Below are 15,789 nucleotides of genomic sequence, written 5' to 3' on the forward strand. Positions count from 1 at the left end.
GCACGCCTCAAGGAGGAGCTGGCGCACTGCAGCTGGGACCCAACACAGCCAAAAATAAATAAATAAATAAATATTTAAAAAATAAGAAAGAAAAATATGGGCAAAAGACATCTCACACACACACATTCATACACACTTCTTCAACCTCATTGGCAATCAGGGATATGTAAATCAAATCTACAATGAGAAATCGTTACACTTGTTCGGTTGGAAAAAATAAGAAGTCTGACAACACTTATGGAAGATGTAGAACAGGATCTCTTTTTTTTTTTTTTTTTTTTGCGGTACGCGGGCCTCTCACTGTTGCGGCCTCTCCTGTTGCGGAGCACAGGCTCCGGACGCGCAGGCTCAGCGGCCATGGCTCACGGGCCCAGCCGCTCCGCGGCATGTGGGATCCTCCCGGACCAGGGCATGAACCCGTGTCCCCTGCATCGGCAGGCGGACTCTCAACCACTGCGCCACCAGGGAAGCCCCAGGGTCTCTTATATGTTACTGGTGGGAGTATAAACTGATACAATCATTTTGGAAAACAGTTTGCTCTTATCTTGTGATACTGAACAAATATTCATATACCCTATGACCCCACAATTCCACTCCTAGTTATATATCGAGAGAAAATTTCTATATATATGCATTAGCAAGCATATACATGAATACTCATAGTGCTTTTTCTACACTAGCAAAAACCTGAAAACAACCCAAATGCCATCAGCAAGCAATTGACTAAATAAAAACTGTGGTGGGAATTCCCTCGAGGTCCAGTGGTTAGGACTTGGCGCTTTCACTGCCAAGGCCCCAGGTTCAATCCCTAGTCGGGAAACTAAGATCCCACAAACAGGGAAGCATGGCCAAAAAAAAAAAATTATGGAATGCTCAGTGGAATATTATACTGTAGTTTAAAAAAAGAATTACAGCTACATGCAACCATTGGATCAATCTCGGCAATGTAAGATTGAGTGAAAAAAAGCAAGTCCCAGGAGATTATGTAAAGCATGATACTTTCATAAAGTAAAAAAATATATTTTTTACATAATGTATATAACACACACATATACATGATTTTAAATACTAATCAAAAAAAGGCAAAGGGAATGAGAAACTTCATATGTATAACACGTATATCTGTGTGTGATAATAATACTAATAAAGTATTAATCAAAATTTTAAAATAATAATTTTAAAAGGCAAGGGAGGGCTTCCTTGGTGGCGCAGTGGTTGAGAGTCCGCCTGCCGATGCAGGGGACACGGGTTCGTGCCCCGGTCCGGGAAGATCCCACATGCCGCGGAGCGGCTGGGCCCGTGAGCCATGGCCGCTGAGCCTGCGCGTCCGGAGCCTGTGCTCCGCAACAGGAGAGGCTGCAACAGTGAGCGGCCCGCATACCACACACACACACAAAAAAAGGCAAGGGAATGAGAAAGCCCAGACTCAGGAGAGTGGTCACCCCACTTGAAGAAAGGTGGGTAGGAGACAGATGGAGGAACCTAGAGGAAGATGTAAGGTATTGGATGATGGTTCATAGGCATTTAAAATTTATTTTTAATAATAAAATAGGGACTTCCCTGGCAGTCCAGTGGTTAAGACTCCACGCTCCCACTGCGGGGGACATGGGTTCGATCCCTGGTAGAGGAACTAAGATCCCACATGTCACGCAGTGCGGCCAAAAAATAAATAAATAAAAATAATAAAATATACAAGAGGGCCATTATGAACCAGTGATAAATGTGCTTGAACAAGGATCATGATTAATCCACTGAAAGATCCCAGGGTCCATAAAACAACTTAAATGAAAACAAAAATGCTCAGTAAATAATTCACATTTTGCCAAGCACTATAGAAACTGTTCAACATGCTTCTTCATATCTCATTGAATCCTCAACAGTTTTATGAGCTGGAAACCATTACTGTCCCCATTTTATGAGTAAACTGAGGTTCAGTCACTCGGCCAGGGTCAATCATCTGGAACCCAGGTCACCTCCTCCTGTCAAAGTAGGCAAGATATGTAACTTTCTTGGCAAACAGTAAGTGCTTAATAAGTGTTTGCCTTAATTCAGAGGGGCTGTGTGGGCATATTGGAGAGAAACTGGTTGGTGGCTAGGGGACCCAGATACAGTCCTACCACCTCCCTTCACGACCTGGGAGGCTCACTTTCCCTCTCTGTGCCTGGAGAGGGCTGGAGTGGCAAACCCCAAAGGCCATTCCTGCTTAAACAACCATTTAAGGGGCCAGCCAACAAACAGGTCACCCTTACCTTACTTCTCCTGGCAGGCCCTGCTGATTCTCCCAGAGTCGGTCTGAGGTCTGCAAGCTTTGGGTCCAGCCCACCTTCTGACATCACCTCCTGGCCCCCTCCGCTCACCACTCAGACCTTCTGTGCCCTGTTCTCTTCCCTCAGGGTTTTTGCACGGCCTGTTCCCCTGCCTGGAACACTCATCCCCAAGGTCTTTGCTTGGATCACTCCTCATTCTTCGGGTTAAAGGCCACCTCCTCTGAGCCCCTCCCGCACCCCAGTCCCTCACTATTTCACAACCCTGCTCATCACTGGCTGAAATTAACCCAATTTTATTTTATGGTCTGTCTTTTGCATTACAGAGGAGCTCCTGTATCCCCAGCACCCAGAGCCACACCTGCCTGCAGAAGATGCTCAGTATTTGTTGGAAAGAGAGAGGAAAAAAAAAAAAGAATGACGCTGCCTCCCGCAGAAATTCTTTGTGGTTGTGCTGCCCGAGGCTTGGTTAGGTGGTTCCTCTGGTCCCGCAGCTCTTAAACTTTCCTTCACCCTACACCACCTGGTGAGTGTGTCTGAATGTGTCTGTTTACATGACCGTCTCCTGCACACACTGGTTGATCTTTGAAGGAAAATCTAGACCAGATTGGTCTGCGAATTCCAGCAGCTAGCCTTGGGCTTAGCAGGCAGTTGGGCTAAGGAAATGTTTGTTGAATGAATGAATGAATGTTCTGTACCCATCTTTCCCCCTTCCTGACTCTGCTTCCTCCTTTTTCCAGCCTGACAGGCGCCAAGAGGTGATACCCAGGTGACCTGACAAGAAAGGCCACTCCAGCGTGAATTTTCTGAAGTGGGGACAGCCCCTCCTGCCCCCAACAGTAGTCACTTCAGACAGTGAGGGAACAAAGCCCTGCCTCTGCCACAGGAACCATCTGGGGCCTGCTCAGCAAAGCCAATGGGACGGGGTTTTCTGTGCATCTCAGCCTCGCTGATTAGAGCATGCCACAGGATGGGGAGGCTGGCAGGCCTTCCTCAGAGCCCCAGTGAGAGGCCTTGCCAAGTGAGCTCTGCCTGGCCAGGGGCCAGTGGGGAAATACTTGATTATTCCAATCAAGTAGCCACTCAAGAGGAAAGGATCTGCTTCCTCCAAAAGGACAAAGTGGGGCAGGCAGGCCAGTCCAGGGACTTGGGTGTCGAAGGGGGAAACTGCAGAGCAAAGTTCTCACACAAACCAGTGTTCTGAGATTTGCCACCCCAGGAAGACTCTGGAAGCCTGAGATGGAACTCCAGGAGGGTCAGGTCCAAGGCCAGAGCCCTGGACTGAAGCTGGGGCCAGTCCCCCACTGAGGATTCTCAGTTAGCAGTAGCTTCAGCCAGGCTAATTACTCTGGCCTCCTTCTGACCCTGGTTCTGGAGACACCGGGACTGCCCCCCTGTGCCCCCCACCCCTGTCCATTCCTCCCTTCAACCAGGATCATACAAGGGGTAGATAAACTCTGCATCCTTGGCTCAGGGGGCCAGGGAGTGTCCCGCAGCCTATTCCTGCCATTTGCTCAACTCCTGCCTTGCACCCCCTCCCTGAGTCAGGCTCTGGAAGAACCATCAGGTGCAAGAAGAGTTTATACATATGGCCTGTAGAGATTTATCTAATATTTATTAAGTGACTCCGGGCCCACACTCTGGAGCCAGGCTGCCCAGGTTCCAATTCTGGCTTAACCACTTATGAGCGACATGACCTTGGGCAAGTCCCTTCCCTTTCCCGTGCTTCTCCTTTTCACCTGTAAAAGCTGGGATTGGAGTACCTACTCCGTGGGAAGTTTAAGAGGACCAAAGGAAAAGGGGTGTGTAAAACACTTTACTTAGCAGGCCATACATGGGGATTCAGCAAATGACAACTCTTAATCTTATTAAACAAATTAAGATTGTTTGGAGGCAAGCCTAAGTCTCTGGACCAGACGTCCCCAAGACAGACAATTTTTCCCTCACCAGAGGCAAAACCAGTCAGCTCAGAGTAGACTGAAAGGCAGAGGGGAAAGCCCCCAGACTCTGGGTTCAAATCCCAGCTCCTCCACCCATCAGCTCCGAAACCCTGGGCAAGTTACTTAACCACACTGAGTCTTGTTTCTGCCTCTGTGTATTATAGACCACAGCAGTACCTCCCTCAGAACCGTCACGCATCTTCCCCATCGGGAGGGCTGTTAGTCCCTGTTGCTGTCTGCTCTGAGCAGTGCCAGGGAATTCGGGAGCTGACAGGAGCAGGGGTTGCCCCAGGCAGCAGTAACGTGATAGGCTGGTTTCCTTTCCTGAAAACCTCCGTCTGGGCCCAGCCTCAGGGTGTGATGTGGGGAAGGCTGCCCAGGAGGTGGGGAAACTCTCCTCCACTCCAAGGATCATGTAATATCAGCGTGTACACTCACACAGGCCTGCCTGCCAACAGCCAGCCCTGAGCAGAGGCGAGAGGAACTGCCCAGCAGGAAATTTCGATGAGCCTTTCCTTACAACAGGAGGCAGTATGGCCAGACTCCATAGCCTGATGGCTGGGATTTACATGCCGGCCTGCCAGCTCCTAACCATTTCCCGGGCAAGTGAGTTCATTTCTCTGTTTCCTCGTCCTTGGGGTGGGGATGATTAATTATGGTGCTTCCTCCCAGGGCTGATGAGTTCCTACATCTAACACACTTGGGGCAGTGTCTGCTCCTCAGGAGGTATGAGCTGATGCTGTTATAGTCATTCAAGACTGCTTTAATTTCTTCCGTGAAGGATCTCCTGGCTTTCTCCAGCAGACTCAGGTCTCCCTCCCGTGGGCTTCTATACAGGGCAGGATCCCCGCCTGTTACATGGATGATGATCACAAGACCTACTATGGGCTCGGCACTGTGTTAAGCATTTTACATCCATGGAGATGTTTCCTAGTCAGGGGGCAAAACTACCACTGGACTCACCTACTACTTATGAGCACAGGCTCTGGGGCAGGGGCTTCTGTGCTATGGAAAGAGGTTGGGGGAAAGTGGTCACCACATTAGATTACTTGGAATACATGTGCCCTGGAAGGTATGAAAATATTTGCACTTGGTACCAATTGTGTGACCTAGGAGACATTACTTAGACTCTCTGGGGCTCAGTTGTGAGGATAAATGAATAAATATAAGTGAAGCACTTAAAACAGAGCCTGGTCCATGACTTTTTTTTTTTGTTTTGGCGGTACGCAGGCCTCTCACCCTTGTGGCCTCTCCCGCTGCGGAGCACAGGCTCCGGACGCGCAGGCTCAGCGGCCATGGCTCACAGGCCCAGCTGCTCCGCGGCATGTGGGATCCTCCCGGACCAGGGCACGAACCCGTGTCCCCTGCATCGGCAGGCGGACTCTCAACCATTGCACCACCAGGGAAGCCCCCATGACATATTTAAAACAAACATCTATTGATATATATGTATCAATCACTTCTCCGAGTACCTCTCAGGGACAGAGGAGGAAACAGGCACGGAGGTCATACAAGGTCTTAGTTCCTAAGAGATGTTATTTCCTGCAAGTATTCACTCACCCATTCACCATATATGTATTAAGTGCGTACTATGCACCAGGATGCATGTTATATAGATTCAGCAAATGATGGCTGTTACTATTTTTAAAGAAATTAAGGTTATTTGGCACTGAGGGTCCATCTGTGAACAAGAAGGTTGGTCAGAGGTAGGACGCTGGGGAAACTCAGACCTGACTAAGGGTCTGAGCCACCAATAGGGAGACTGGATTGTCCTGCTGTCCATCATTAACCAATCATTCATGAGTTGATGTCACTGATGGAGAGAAGAAGACACCAGTGCAGATGTGGGAAGGGCAGCCAGGCTTAGCCTGGAGTGGCTCAGGCATTAAACCCAGCGGGACAGCCTTTCCAGATTTCCCCATGGGAACCAAGCCCAGCTGGGCTGTGGAAACCCCTGCCAGGCGGGGCAGCCTTTCGTTACGTTAACGTCATTGGACACTTGCTGAATGCGGGTACCTTGTTAGACACTGGGATTCACGAATGACTCAGATGGGGTTCCTGCCCTCCAGAAACTCACACAGAGCCAGACGCTACCTGGATGATCAGATGACAAAGGGCTGAAGATTTCCAAGCAAGATCTAGAAAAGCAGCCGTGATGCCAACTGGCAACATAGGCAGGGAGGACACTGCAGGGGAGGGGACAGCAGGTACAAAGGCAAAGATGGGACAGGTTGGGGGACACATCTGGGCAAAGATCTTTAGCCTGGGATCCTGACCTGAGTTTGAGGGCTGGTTCTGCCATCGACTTGACCTGAGCCTGTTTCCATTTTGCAAAATGAAGATAATACTTTATTGGGCTGTTTCAAGGATTCAGTGAGTTCATGAGTAAGAAAGAGCTTTAAAAATGGAAAAGTATGGGCTTCCCTGGTGCCGCAGTGGTTCAGAGTCCACCTGCCGATGCAGGGGACACGGGTTCGTGCCCCGGTCCGGGAGGATCCCGCATGCCGCGGAGCGGCTGGGCCCGTGAGCCATGGCCACTGAGCCTGAGCGTCCGGAGCCTGTGCTCTGCAACGGGAGAGGCCACAACAGTGAGAGGCCCACATACCGCAAAAAAAAAAAAAAAAAAAAAAGGAGAAGTATAAGAGCCTGGATACTGAGGCTGGCAGTATCCAGTATTAAAGTGACTATTAAATGAGTATTAAAGTGACTCATCTATGGTCCCATGGCTGATTAAAACAGGAACTAGTTTTGGTTCATCCAGGATGGGGGGCCAGCAACTCAACCTCACCTCAGCTGCAACACTCCCATGTTCCCATCCCCCAACCCAGGCTCCCCTGGCCAATCCAGGGCCCAGGGATAACCATTTCCTCACCGTGTGATCCCAGGCCCAGTTTTCTAACCTGCAACATGGAGATGCCATTTGCTGTGCTACTCCCATGTGTACATGGAAGGCTCTGCATGCGGAAGAGTGCTTTCCACAGGTGAAGGAAGGTCAGGGTCACAAATGAGAGGTGATGATGGTGAGTGAGGAAGAGCCAGTGTGGAAACTGAGCCAGGGAGGGGAGCCAGCTTCAGGGCTGGACGGATGTGAAAATTCCAATCTCAGCAACTCCGCTGGTTCACCAGCTGAGGAAACTTGGGCAAATTATTTCACCTTCAAGTTATTTCCCTCACTTGAAAAATGGGCTGTTATAAGGATTAAAAGCATGAATGTATATAAAGCATTTAGTAGAGTGGCTTGGTGCATAACAAATATTCAGCAGATGTTAATAACTCTTATTACTACTACTATGGATATTATTATGGAGGGTGGGGGAAGGGGTAAGCGGAACTCTTTCCAGGACAATCTGAAACCAGCCTCTTCCTTCTCCTTTTTACTTTAAGCCTGAGCTGTGACCAGCCCCAGAAACCATTCCCCACCCTTCCTTGAGGAGTGAACCAGGGACACAGCTCCATGGAAGGTCTGCACCCTACACCAGAGGTGAGTTCTGGCACAGTCTAGCTCAGGAGTCCTCCTGCTTTCCCAGACCAGGAAAAGAAGACAGAGGACCACAGTGACACCGACCTGGGCACCACCCTGGGCCTGTCCCTTCTCTGCCCCTGTTCACACAATGCCTAAGTCTAATTTGGTTCCGGAATGTCTTTCCATCTTGTGTGCCAATTCTAATGAGTGGATAATGGCTGCCTGGAGGACTGCATTTAGAAGGAACTTAAGGTTTAGAAGGAAAGAGAGCAGTGGTTGATTAGTCATGTCTGACATGTATAGGACAAGAGGGTGACAGCATGCATGCCAACTATTTGCCACACGTGAACTAGAAAAGTCCTAACCTTGCCTCCCTCAAACAAGCCATAGTTGTCAGGCAGGGTAACTGAAAGCCAAGAGGGAAAGGGACGTGTCCAAGGTCACACAGCTTGAAATGGCAGGGCTGGGATTCAAACTCAGGCTCCTCCGGCTTTCTGAGGATGCTTCCTGCTAGGACTGTCATTTCCTTCCTCTTGACTAGAAGAGGAGGTGTCCAGGCCAAAACCCATTGTCTGGGAGAACAGAAGCTGCTGTCCAACCAGGAGTGTGCCTGTGCTTGGTCCCCTCCCTCTGAGACCTCCCACATGACTTTGCAAACCCTAGAGACAGATGGTTCCACTGAAAACAAATATATACAGCAAGGTCCCCTGAGGGCTTGTATCCAGACAAAAAAATTGAATCCAGATGCTAATCTGATTGGGCAGGAAGGCATGAGACCTGAATTTGGGTCTCATCGCCTCTTTCTAGCTGTGTGACCTTGAGAAAGTTACTCAACTTCTCTGAGCTTTAGTTTTTGTCTCTATAAAATGGAGAGGATAACAAGTTAAATATAATAAGGTCATTAAAAGTGATTTGCTCAGTTCCTGACACAGAGTAAGACCTTAAATGTTTGTTGGAAGGATGAGGTCAAGGGGAAAATTGAAAACTCACAGCATTTTCACAATAATTACTCAGGTGATTAAGGCAAGGCTCAAATGAGCTTTTGAGAGGAACTTGTTTATCTCTGATAGCCTGATAGGCTAACTGAAGCTGAAATATGAATTACGAGATATGATCATTTCAAAATAAGGAACCAGACTCTTCTAGGAAAATAGGGTGTGTCATTCATGTCACAAAGAAGGAAGCATCCTTGAGTGGATGGATTGGCAATGGTAGGGGATGAGTGTGTATGAGTGTGAGTGTGTCTATTTCCCACTTTCCAGGCTGAGTGATTTTGTGATTTTGTGCCTCAGTTTCCTCATCTGTAATGGGACCCAAGGAGTCCATCCCTTGAGCCTCAACTGCAAAATGGCAGGGAGTGAGGGGTAGGTGAGGTTCAAGATGATGTGGAAAGTGCCTGGTGCCCAGCGGGTGCTCACAAAATGCTACTTCCCACACAAGGTCATTCCTAGAACTCCTCTGCAGCTGCAGGGACCAGGGGCCCTGTGGCTCTGTCAGGAATCAGGGCTCCCCCTTATTCATCTTGTACCCCGCAGAGCAGTTTGCTTGTGGAGACCTTCTAGGATCTCATGCTAGGCAGCTGCCTCCAGAGCCTTCACCGTGAGCTTTAACCATGAGGTTTCATGGCCTCCTACACTGCCCTTGAGCTCAGACACGGCGATTTGGAGATCTGTGCTACAGCTGGGCTATGGCCTGTCATCAATCACCAGGCCTTGGCCCCCAGAAAAGGGGGAAGAACAGAGAGCTGTGGGTTCAGAGTGCAAGACGGTGTTTCCTGTCTGCGAAGTGACACCAATGCACAGGGCTACTGGGGGCATTAGGTGAAGTGGCAGGTGTCAAGGGAGTCCCTCCCCTCAGGGGGCTGCATAATCTCTAGTCTGAAGCACCCCAGGTTGCCTGTCCCCAAGGGGGTGGGCCCCGGGCCCAGCTTCCTAAGCACTGACAGGCTGATGCTCTGTTAGCCCCCAAACTCTAGAGCCCTTAGCCTCTTCCTGGGACCAGAAAAGCAGAAAGAAAGCTCCCTCCTCCTGGCTGACATGTTTCAGAGATGCTGCCAGGCCCCGGAAGAGGGATTGGTGTCTATGTGTCCCACATTCCTAACCTGAGCCTCCTGAGGGCTGGCCCAATCCTCATGCACCTAGCCCAGAAACTGCAAACTCAGAAGGCAGGCAGGGAATAGCAATGAAGCAAATGGGCTGGGTGCGAGAGCAGGGCACAGTGGGCACTGCGGTCAAGTGGATGGAGCAGCTGCTAATCAGCTCCAGTCATGGTGGCCAGGCAGGGATGCAGCCCAGAGTGACCACATCTTTTGATCTTTTGAGAGAAGCCAGAAACCCTTATTTTTATGTAAAATGCAATCACCAGCAATGAAATCAAAGTTTTAAAATCACTGCAGGAGACTTATAGACATCGAAAACAAGCTTATGGTTACCAAAGGGGAAACGTGGCAGGGAGGGATAAACCAGGAGCTTGGGATTAACACATGCACACTACTATATATAAGATAGATGACTGACGGGGACCTACTGCATAGCATAGGGAACTCTACCCAATATTCTGTGATAACCTATATGAGAAAAGAATCTAAAAAAGAATGAATATACGTATATGTATAACTGAATCATTTTGCTGCACACCTGAAACGAACACAACATTGTAAATCAACTATATTTCAATAAAGTTTTTAAAAAATCACTGCAGGAGTCAACAATGCTCCCACCCCCACCCTTTTCTGCCTCAGGGGGGCAGTTTGTGACTGACCTGCCATAACCTAAGTCACAAATGTTTGAGGACCAACTCAAATTAAATCAGACCCATTCCAAGTCTTAGGGATGTCTCAACCCCCCAACTCCTGCTCTTCAGGCAACTTGGCTTATAGATGAGGACACTGAGGCACAGAAGGGGAAAGGGACTTGCCCAAGGTCACACAGGTAGTATATCAACAGTTCAAGGGCTTAAACTCTGCTCTGAGTTGCAGATCTTTTTCTACCAACTCATACCATCTGTATTCTTCCTTCAACAATTCTTTCTTTTTAAAAAATGGATATATTAAGGATATGCTATGGAAATGATACACACCAAAATCAAGATAGTGGTTACTTTTAGGACAGTCATGGGTGACCCTGGGCAAGCCGATCCCCTCTCTGGACCTCAGTCTCCCTGGTCTGCAAAGCAGCTGGTTGACAGAGGCAGCCTTTAAATGCTTTCCAGCTCTGAGGAATCTATGAGGTCTCTTCTCTGGCCAGTACTTTGTGGCCTCAGATGAATATAAAATAGTAATAATAATAATAATGGGGATGGCAAGTCCACGGTAGCCAGGAAGGAACACTACAATTTTAAGTGAAACTTGACTCCTGGTTACTGGAATTCAGAAAGAACGATGTTAATACCCAGGCAGTTTAACCACCATCAGACAGTTAAACAAAAACACATCTGGTTTAACTTCATTTTCCTCATCTCCTCCCCCACCACCCCCTACCCTCATCTCAAATTTTACCCCTTAATTTGAGAAGTCAAATTAAATGCAAACAATTGATTTCATGCCACTGTGAGGTTGAGAATTTCAGCATGGAAAACTTTAAGCATGTCATTTTTCTGGGAGTAATTAGTAAATGTTGGGGGGTGGTATGAGGGGGGTGGAAAAATATGGAGACTACTCTTGAATGTTCTTTGGACACTGAGCATCAGAGAAGAGTTGCTGGGGGCCTACTATGAAGCCAGGACTCAGAGAGGCCAAGTGACTTGCCTCAGGTCACACAGCTAGGGATTGGAACCCAAGATGCTGATCCCAAAGCCAGCACTTTCTCTCCTGTCTAGGCCTTTGTAACCTACATAGGGCCTTCCCTCTGGCCCTTATGGATCACCTGGTAGTGGCAAAGAAACTGTCCCATAGGAAATATTAACTTCTCAACAACAATCTCCAACAGTGGGTCAGCCCCAGCTGAGCCATTCAATGGTGAAAAACCATTTATGATTTTGCTGGCCCCACACATCAACTCTGCAAAGTACATATTATTAACCCATATTTCAGATGATTTCCTTACCTGAGGCTCAGAGAGGGAAATAAACTTGTCTAGGGTCACACAGCAGTGCTGGGAATGAACCTCCAATCTACTGCCCACAGCTGCCCTCTAAAAGTGAGGACATCTCTAAAAACAAAACAAAAAAACACACCGCACAGCGTAGCTCCACCCTGCTGAGGATGAGGACGACGACGTAGCACTGGAAAGTTGAGTCTGCATTCCTGTGGCCATACAGAGATTTCTGAGTGCTGGTTCTCAGCTCAGTTTGCTCACTCTCCCCGTAATGTTCTCTTCAAGCTCTGAGTTTTGTTATTAATAACTCAAGGTGAGAACTCCGAGCTATGTCACAGGATCCTACCCCTGGATTAAGAGGCCTCATCCCCAAAGATGGGTACACGTGAAGATTGCTAGAGTTGATCACCAGGGCTCCAGCCCCAGCTCCCCAGGTAGCATCTGTGTGTCCTTGAACAAGTCACTTCCCTTCTCCAGGACTGATTTCTAGTCTGCAGGGAATGTTGGGTATGTAAGCCATGGGACAGGCAGGGCTTGAGTATGGTTTCACCTCATTTCAAAGCTGGGACACACAGAGGCAGAAGGCACTGTGGAGATAACAGCCCCAGGCCTGTTCCCAGCAAGGACCTCCAGGCTCCTGGCCAAGGCTGAGTTTAGGATGACAGGAGGTGGCACCTGAGTGTGGGCAAGGAAGACGCCGTGCCACTCTACAGCACAACCCATCAGGGAAAGGACAGGGCCTAGGCGGTGGGTGACAGGTTTCTAGGGTTTAGGGGCAGCGACATAACCCTATGCCCAGTCTCAGGGCTGCATTTTCTGCTGAGATTAGAGCTGATTATAGACAATATTTTCTTAGGCACAGACACCAGCTAAACACCTTGCATACATTAATCATACTATTTATTGATCTCCTCAGCTTAAAGGAGGAGACTGGGACATGACAGAGAACAGAATTTGTCCCAGGTCACACAGCTAGGTTGCCTTTTCTATTAGTGAAAACCAAAGGTTGGCTGATCAGTTTCACCCATGTTATTGCATTTTAATCTCCTTCCTTGTGAATTGCTTAATTCCAATTCTGAAGTGTCAACTTCAGAGCCTGAAAACATTTTGTTACACAAGCGTCCAGAAGGCTGTTTAATTTACCGCTGCATTCTCAGCACCTAGAACAGGGCTTGGTGCATTCATAAGTATTTGTTAAATGACGATAGCATTTTCTTTCTGGCCTCAGTTCAGTTTTATTCCTCACAATAGTCTCATGAGAGAGGCATACTCCCTATTTTCCAGGTGGGGTCACAGATACAGACAGGGGCCATCACTCAAGTATGTCTTACTCCAGGGGCTGGGAAGTTAGGAAGCCATGTCCAGGAGCCTCTTCTGCTTAGGGAGTTCAGAGGCATAAAGTTCAGGAAGAAAAAAGGAGGCAAAGGGTCAAGAAGAGCAGGGGCAGGGAGTGGAGTAGGTGGTGGTGGTGGGGGGAACAACACAGTGGGGAGGACTAAAGATTTGAAGAAGGCAGGTCTAGAGCATGGGCGGAGGCAAGACTGAGCACCAGCAGGGCCAGAAGAGGAAAGGTCAGCCCCTCATCTCTTGGGTCATATAATGGGCTGCAGGGAGCTAAGGCTGTAGGGTTTAGAGTCTGGGTTCACACCCTGGTTTCATATTTACTTAACTTCTCCAGGCCTCAGTCTTCCTATTTGTAAACAAGACGATGCATGTGAAGTGTTGGAGCCTGGCACACAGTAAGCATTCGATACACAGTTGCTGTCATCTTTGCTGGTGCGGGAGCCAACCCCTTGCTTACCAGGGAAGCCCGGCCCACCGGGGGAGTCTTTCTTTCCCAGGGCCCAGAGGCCCTTTCTGGCCTGAGAATTGCCCCATTTTGATCTCCAGGGTTTTCCCCCTCCACCCTCAGGCCTTTATAAAGCCCCCCTCCCCCAATCCCATTACGCTTGGAAAAAGGGTCAGAAGGGACAATGTAGGGGAAGGATGGGGCTTTCCTTAGCTTCCCCCCCCACCATGGTTACCATGCATTTAACCCTTTCTTATCAAGACTAGGCATGGGAACCAACCCTGAGCTATCCGCTCACCTGCACATGCCCAGAGATGGATCGCAAACTCCCTCAGCTTCCGGGGCTCCGGAGCTTTGCCCTAAGGCTGCTGTGCCCACCCCGGACTCCCAAACAGACTCCAACACGCCGGATGTCCGTTCCCCCCACTCCCACCCCCCTGCGGCTCCCGGACCCAAGTGCCTCCCTCCCTCTACTGTTCCCAGCTCTGGCCCAAACTACTTTGGAGCCCACCCAGGCAGACCAGCCCCCTCCCCGACTACTGTGGCAAGACCTAGAGATTACTAGGTGGTTGGCAGTTCTGGGTGGGCAACCTGACTCGCTTGATCTCGGACCAAGGGGATTCCGTAGAAGCCGCTCAGTCACGGAGCACCGGGAGGAGGTGCCTAGACTGAAGGTGGGGGTCTCGGGCAGCGGCCCGGGAGGTGGGAGACCCCAGGGCTGCAGCAGCGGTCGCGAGCGCAGTCCCCTTGACTCGCCGGCTCCGCGAGCGCCAAGTCCGATTTCCAGCCCGGCCCAGCGCGCCCGCCGGAAGCCTCGGATGCACGCGAGTACGGGAGCGGGGCAGGTGGCTGGGGGTTCCGAATGGGCTGCCTTGGGAGGGGTCGGGGCGCGGAGGTCCCTGCCCCGCCACTGATAACCGACCTCGCCACTGTCCCCAGGCGAGGGGAGGATGGGGGAGGGGCCGGGAATCGACCACATCCCTGGGGCCGCGGGGAGCCTGGAGCCAGCGTCGTCTTTACCTGCGCAGAGTTCGTGGGCGAAGGTCTGTCCTGGCACAAGTGACGAGAGGTCGGTGCGCTGGGACGGAAGGCGCGGAGTGGCGGGAGCGCGACGCTGCCGGGGCCACCTCCCCCGCGGGCTTATAAAGGCGACCGCGGGGCGCGAGCGCGGCCGGGGCAGCCCTCCCGTGCTCCCGACCCCGCCCCCGGCCGGGGCCCCGGCCCTCCCCGCCCCCGCCCCGCCCCCGGCCCCGGCCCCGGCCCCGGCTGGAGCGATGCCCGCCGGTCCGCCGCGCGGCCAGGGCGCCCCCTGCCGGGGAGTGAGGCACCCTCCCCCTTTCTGCGCCCCGGCTCGGCTCGGGTCTCGCGCGCGGTTGGGGCGGGCTGGGGTGCCGCTGTCTCCGTGTTCTCCTGCTGTGTCCGGCTCCGCCCTCCTCTCTCTCTCTCTCTGTCTCTCTCTCTGTCTCTCTCTCTCTCTCTCTCTCTGTCTCTCTCTCTGTCTGTCTCTCTCTCTCAACTTTCTCTCCGCGAGCTCCGGCTCTGAGTACGTCTCTGTGCGCGACTCTTTGGGGTTGCCTTTAGCTTTGGCTCCAACTTCCTTCTGTGTCTCTTTGTGGCTGTCTTTCTCGGAGCCCTCTGTCTTGTCTGCCCCTCTCTGTGTGTCTGCCTCTCTCTGTGTGTCTGCCTCTGTGTCTGATAACCTGTCTCTATTTGGGTCTCTGTCTCTACCCATCTCTGTGCACGAGTCTGTCTCTCCGTCTCTGTGCACCTGTGTCTCTGACTCTCCTCACTGTCCCCTCTCTCCTTCCCACTCCAACCAGACCACTAGCCTGTCTCTCTCTCCCCTGCCCTTGGGCTGTCTCTTTTGCTAGGGGCTGAGGAAGCAGAGGGAGACCTAGAAGGGGGTGGCTTCGGGGAGGGGAGCGTCCCCTAGACAGGGCCAACTCTCCTAGACAGGGACTTTCTCCTTAGAGCCAGCTAGGGTTCCTGCAGACTGCATCCCAGCCAGAGCCTGAGGACCTGTCTCCTGGGTGACCAGAGGAGGAAGCCAACACGCCCCATGCAGTAGAAACAGACAGCCCAGGTTCAAGACTCCACCCTCGTGACCTTGGGCAAATCATTTGAGCCCTGTGGCATGGCCAGCCCCTTAATAGGCAGACATGATCTCCCCTGGCTTCCCTTATCACATGCTGAGAGGCAGGTTAATATGAGACAGGGTTGAAAAGTGCACAGGAAACTCTAAAGTTCTAGATAAAGTGGGTTGGAGCTGGGACTGGAGGGGATTGAGGCCAGAGCAGAG

General features: G+C 50.7%; 1 protein-coding gene across 1 annotated transcript in view; it reads right to left on the reverse strand.

Moving 5' to 3' along the window:
• ALPL (alkaline phosphatase, biomineralization associated) overlaps positions 1 to 14,647 on the reverse strand; it is a 59,243-nt gene extending 44,596 nt beyond the window's left edge. Inside the window, exon 1 of the mRNA XM_081220740.1 lies at positions 14,511 to 14,647. The gene's annotated coding sequence lies outside the window, so the exon portion shown is untranslated. The remainder of the gene's footprint in view (positions 1 to 14,510) is intronic.
• Between the last annotated feature and the right edge of the window lie 1,142 nt (positions 14,648 to 15,789).

The sequence above is a fragment of the Mesoplodon bidens genome (genome assembly GCF_964165515.1).
Source record: "Mesoplodon bidens genome assembly, chromosome: 2".
In the NCBI taxonomy this organism is placed as follows: domain Eukaryota; kingdom Metazoa; phylum Chordata; class Mammalia; order Artiodactyla; family Ziphiidae; genus Mesoplodon; species Mesoplodon bidens.